The sequence below is a fragment of the Clupea harengus genome, chromosome 18, assembly GCF_900700415.2.
Source record: "Clupea harengus chromosome 18, Ch_v2.0.2, whole genome shotgun sequence".
NCBI lineage: Eukaryota > Metazoa > Chordata > Actinopteri > Clupeiformes > Clupeidae > Clupea > Clupea harengus.
Window position 1 is genome coordinate 5,684,219 of NC_045169.1, and position 5,734 is coordinate 5,689,952.

Consider the following 5,734-nt stretch of genomic DNA (forward strand, 5'->3'; position numbering starts at 1 on the left):
CTCCTCTGTGTTTTGTGGCATGATGTGAGGAAGAGCGGTTTAGAGTTGTGTCTGGCGGAGAGTATCACAGCCCTGATCTGTGGCCAAGAGTGCATGATAGCCTCAACCTCAAAGGCCCAGCCATTCCTATGCTCTCTCTCTCTCTTTCTGTCTCTCTCTCTGTGTCTCTCTCTCTTTCTGTCTCTCTCTCTCTCTGTCTCTCTGTCCCTGTCTCTCTCTCTCTTTCTGTCTCTCTCTCTCTCTGTCTCTCTCTCTCTCTCTCTCTCTCTCTTTTTCCCTCTGTCACACTCTATTGCATTGGTTTTCTGCTTATCTCAGACTCTTTTTCTCCATTCCCTTTTATCTATGTTTTTTGTATCCACTCTCCCTCTCCCTCTCCCTCTCTCTCTCTCTCTTTTCTTTCTTTCCCCTTATCTCTGTATCCCTCTCTCCCACTCTTTCTTCTGCCACTGGCCGGCTACCTCCCATCGCTATCTTTTTCTCTGAGAGAGATGTTGAAATGAAATGACCTTGGTGGAAGCGTGGCAAATTTGGTTAAGACCCCACAGCAAACGTGCTTCGCCATGCTGCTCTTTGAGTCGTCTGAGAGCACTCCCTTTCCTCCCGAGTCTATGCATATCCCGTGTTAGTGTATGACCAACCATATTAACTTCTGTGCATTATCCACTGACTGAGGTCTTTTTTGTAGTCTTTTAAGGTGCAGAAAAACTCAGCAGGGATGACAAAGATCCCCCAAGACATTTCCTCTCAGGGAAATAGGAAAAAGACTACATGCACCAAGATGCATTTGCAAGGTGTGTGGTTGCAGTCCTGGAGTTCACGGTTAGAGATTTGAATTCCAGTTTTGTATGTTTTTTTCTTTTTTTCTACTTTTTTGAGACTGAGGATGAATGGCCTTCTTGAGTCATGGCATTAGGAATGACTTGCATGCATGAGACATTGTTTCCATAGCTACAGACAAACTGCAAACACAGTTTCGCTCAGAATTAGCCTCATTTCCATGTTACCTATTCATGGAAGTGTATGTCATTAAGCTGATTTACAGGCTACGCTAGATTAGCATGACTGAACTAATCACTGTAATGACTAAACATATTTACAAGCACTCATCAAGCACTAATACTGCAAATAATTGAATTAATTCCAGTAATTTATAGCTTATCAAAGTAAACCAGCAAACTAGAGTTTGGGCCTAATAGAATGTACACAATGTAAAGACAAGAGAGGGCAAGTCACAATATAAGATGATATGATTTTTTGTGCTTGAAGAAACTGCTATATCGGCCCCACCAGGAATGTAAAGGTTTAATTTAGTGTTCAACAAGTGGACATACAGATGCTCTTTCTTAAAGAGCTTCTCAAAGGATACCGACGATGAGCCATTGTTTAGCAGCTTTGGTGCCCACTGCTGCAGCTTGCCTTTTTGTTCAAGCCTAGACGGGCAGTCACTATATATTGGATGACTCAAGGACCTTCACATTGTTGCAGGAGATTAAGAGATCAGTAATGTATTGAAGAGACTGCCTTGGAGAGGTAATCAATAACATCTAAAAAATTGACTGTAAAGAAAAAAAAAAAAAAGCCGCCCGAAGGCCGTGCAGGAGAAAATGAGGGTTAGAGCGAAAGAGACTCCTGCTACGCTGGGTTGAAGACTCTCACAGCAGACTTTGTGTGGAACGAAACCCCCCCCACTTTGGTAGGCTAGTGAGGCTTTCAATGAAGAGTGAGTTGCAGTCAGGGGGCCTCGGGCTGATCTGAATGCACGAGGGCTTCCTTAAGAGGGTCGGAGAAAGATCACGGTGCTCTGATTTGGAAAAGGGGTGAGATAATCCTCGCTGTGTGTCTCATCGAACGTAGCGCAAGTCGTGCTCGACGCATCGGTCATTCACAATGAGGCTGTACGGCAGTGATTCACACTGACAGATAAACGTTTGGGTTTTTTTCTCTAAGTAGCGGAATGTTTTTCACACATCGAAGTATGCATCGGCGTAGGGTGCTTTAGTGGAAGTAAGTGAGGATCGAGACTGACCTTGTTTCTCTCATGTTTCCTCTTGCCTCCCATTAAGCACACACAGAGAGTCTTCTTGTACTGTTTCCCGTTAACCGAACAAGACAAGGCCACAAGAAGTAAAAGAAACGATCTCCTTGACTTGACATCTCTGGAGAGTGACAATATGCAGTGAGAAAGAGGACTGGGGCGATGAATAGGAAAACAGAGTGAGCGCAGGAGAGTGTGGTCTGACTGCAGTGCCATCGCCGCTGCCTGAATGGTGCTGTGCTGGTGTTAACCCTTAAGACCAAGGCTAATTCATATCAATGCACTGCAGAACTGTTTGCGGAGTAAAGCCCTGTTAGAGCTATAGAATGAAGCTCACATGGAAAAAATCTGTTAACCCATGAAGACACACATAAGGAATGTACATATATTACATAAAGATTAGTACTTCAAACCCAGTACCTGGCACTGGAATATACTCAATACATGAGCTAAATATATACGTACGTATATATATGTATATATTTAGCTCATGTATTGAGTATATTCCAGTGCCAGGTACTGGGTTTGAAGCACTAATCTTTATTCACAAGGAAAAATGAAAGAAGAGTATGTTGTGTGAGGGTGGAGAGGATCCTGGAGTATGTGCTGTACCCTGGGGAAAGTCTATAAGGGAAAGTGCTGCCTCCTCAGAGCAGCCATGGAGATACAGGGTTCAGGGGTCAAGGCAATGTGGATCATTCTAGCGAATCTCCATGGAAGTGGTGCGCTCTCCAGCGTGCAGATGTGCTCGGCTCAGAAACCCTTTAGCCCGTAGCACACCCACACATGTGCGTTTGATGTTCAGGGACAAAAGCAGTAGGGTTACTGAACGGTCGTCCACTTTCTGAACACGGCGTTAAGTGTGTGCTCATGAATCATAACGTGTGTAGGCAATGTGATCTGAATCACTGTACAGTTAGTACTTAAATAAGCCCCATCATTCACTGACAAAGAGTTTCCTGGACGATAGAAGCTGTGTGTAAATAGCATGCATGCCTAATGAAAGCCAGTTCCATGTCCTTGGTCAGAGATGTGTTTATGGCACACTAAAGAGTGAGCCTCCCTGAGTAGAGAAAAGAAAAGCAATTAAAAGTGTCAGAATCTCACCGACACACGTACACACAAGCGCACGTACGCACGCACCACATGAGAATAGCAAAGTTTGCCGTGTTTGGTTGAGCTACTTTGTGCGATCTGTTTCTCACACAATACCATAATCTCATCAAGTCTGCAAAACATCTTTCCTATCTTCCCTCCCTCTCCATCTCTCTTTCCCTTCTTCCTCAAGTTCTCTTTGCTCCTCCACCACCCCCACTGCTCCCTCCCCCAAGCCCTCCACCTCTAAACCGCTCCCTTCTTGCTGACACCTGAGATCCCTCCCTCGTCTCCTTCTCTCCTTTCTCACACATTTCCTGCGTGACCACCCCCCACTGGTCACACACACCAGGCTTAACTCCTCACTGGAGTCGACAGACTGGCGAGGGCATGAGGAGGTCCTCGACTCCCTCTGCTCACACTCTCTCCCTCTCCCTCTCCCTCTCTCTTTCTCGTATGCATATTGTTTTTAAAGTGTGATATTGGGTGGTATTTTTATGTGAGTATGTAGGCTTTGTGTGTTTGGAATTGTAATGTTGCATAGTTATCAGTGTAAGCATGTGAGAACATCAGGCAATGGTTTAATAAAGGAGCTTATTATTGAAATGAAGTGACCTTGGTGGAAGCGTGGCCAATTTGGTTAAGACCCCACAGCAAACGTGCTTCGCCATGCTGCTCTTTGAGTCGTCTGAGAGCACTCCCTTTCCTCCCGAGTCTATGCATATCCCGTGTTACTGTATGACCAACCATATTAACTTCTGTGTATTATCCACTGACTGAGGTCTTTTTTGTAGTCTTTTTAGGTACAGAAAAACTCAGCAGGGATGACAAAGATCCCCCAAGACATTTCCTCTTGGGGAAATAGGAAAAAGACTACATGCACCAAGATGCATTTGCTTATCCGGTGTTAGTATATGACCGACCAACCGTCTTTCTCACATTCTCTCTCTCTTCCTCTCTCTCTCTCTCTCTCTCTCTCTCTGTCAATGTTTAGCACTGCACTCACTAAGTGATGCTCCCCCTTTAGTTGTCAACAGGCCCTCCGGGGCCGTCTAAACACATAACAAAAGTAGCCGCAGTAGCAGTGAGCGTTCGCCGTACTTCAGGTACACACTTATTTAAAAATAATCAGTTCTCCCTGGGTTCTGTCATAAAATGGAACAGTTCTATTTCTGCTTCCTTCCCTGGCTCCACAGAGAACCCTTTGTGCTGAGGTCTGAAAAGAGTTCTTCTGCTCTTCATTTAAAATGCTGAGCGGCACCCGCTCCTCAGCCAGAGAAAGGCTCTCCTGTTCAACAGAGCTCACAGCACTAGCAGCAGCATCAGTGGGCATACACTCCCGGAGAAAAAAATATTAGGTCCATCATGAATTTTTCTTTCACAAAACAGCAAGCTTTTATGAACACTTTTCCACACTCAAAGAACCTTTTTGAGGCAACAGCTCTTTGCGGATAAACTTTTTAAAGTACCTAAACTTGCAACCAGAGAATTATGTGTAGGACAGTGTGATTCTAGAAGACAATCAGTCATCACAGGATTCATATACAAACCATTTTAATAGTTCCTATAGGGGGATAAGGCCAGTACTCTTTGGAGTGTAATATTGTCTAAACATGTATTGGCAGAGGACCAGAAGGGGCAGTAGTTGGGAGTTCATGTAAGAGTGGATGCTCAGTTCTCTCTTTAAAATCGTATTGCTGATTAACTTGCATTGTTGTCCTCCTCCTGAGCTGTCAGTGCCGCCTGGGGGAAAAGAAAGCTCCCGTCTTCCATTTCAATTACCCCTCGATGATATGAGCATTCCCACTCCATCCTCTTTGTGAAGGCTTCTTTCTCAGACTCACAGTTTCCTCCAGCTCCTTGCATCTGTCTCAAACAGGCACGCTTTCTTCCCAGCATTACCCGGGTCCCGGGCCACTTTGATCAGTGGTTCGGTGACGTGCGCAGTCCCCCGGGGGCATCTTTGTCATTGCCGTCATCGTCATTGCCGCCGTTCCCCTCCAGATTTAGCAGTTTCCCTTTGTTTTCCCTCACTCTCTCTTTCTCACTGTTTTCCATCTTGACAAGGCAGCTAAGTGCCCCCCTCTCCCAAACGTATGGTGCTATTACCCACGGCAAATTACAGAGGTCCGAAACGGCTGAAAGCTAGCATAAACAAGCCATTAGCGGCAGTGAAGAAGGAGGGAGGGGAAGGAGAGAGGGGAGTTTTTCAGGACGAGCCGTTAAGCAGAGATTTTGATTAAATCGGGCCGCGCCACTTTAACAAGTCAGGTCGTGGGCATAAAGAAACGCGCCTGTCTGGGAGCTTTAAAAGCGGAGGCCTGATCAATAAAAAGAGGGAGGACATTTTGCCTGCCAATGCAAAATAAGCTTGGATAAATAACTTCCTGGCGGTCCTCTTAATATTTTATGCTGTGTCCAAAATATCGCCTGGTTGTGTTTTGTGAACGAGACTTTTCGGGGCGCTGCGAGCTAGACGAGGCCTGCTACCCAGCTTCCCTCCGCTCCCGTCTAATTCTCTGTTATGCTTTTAAACAATTGCCTCCTCATCCGGCTTTATTGACTTGACAAGCTCAGGTCCCGAACGTGCCGGCGTTATAG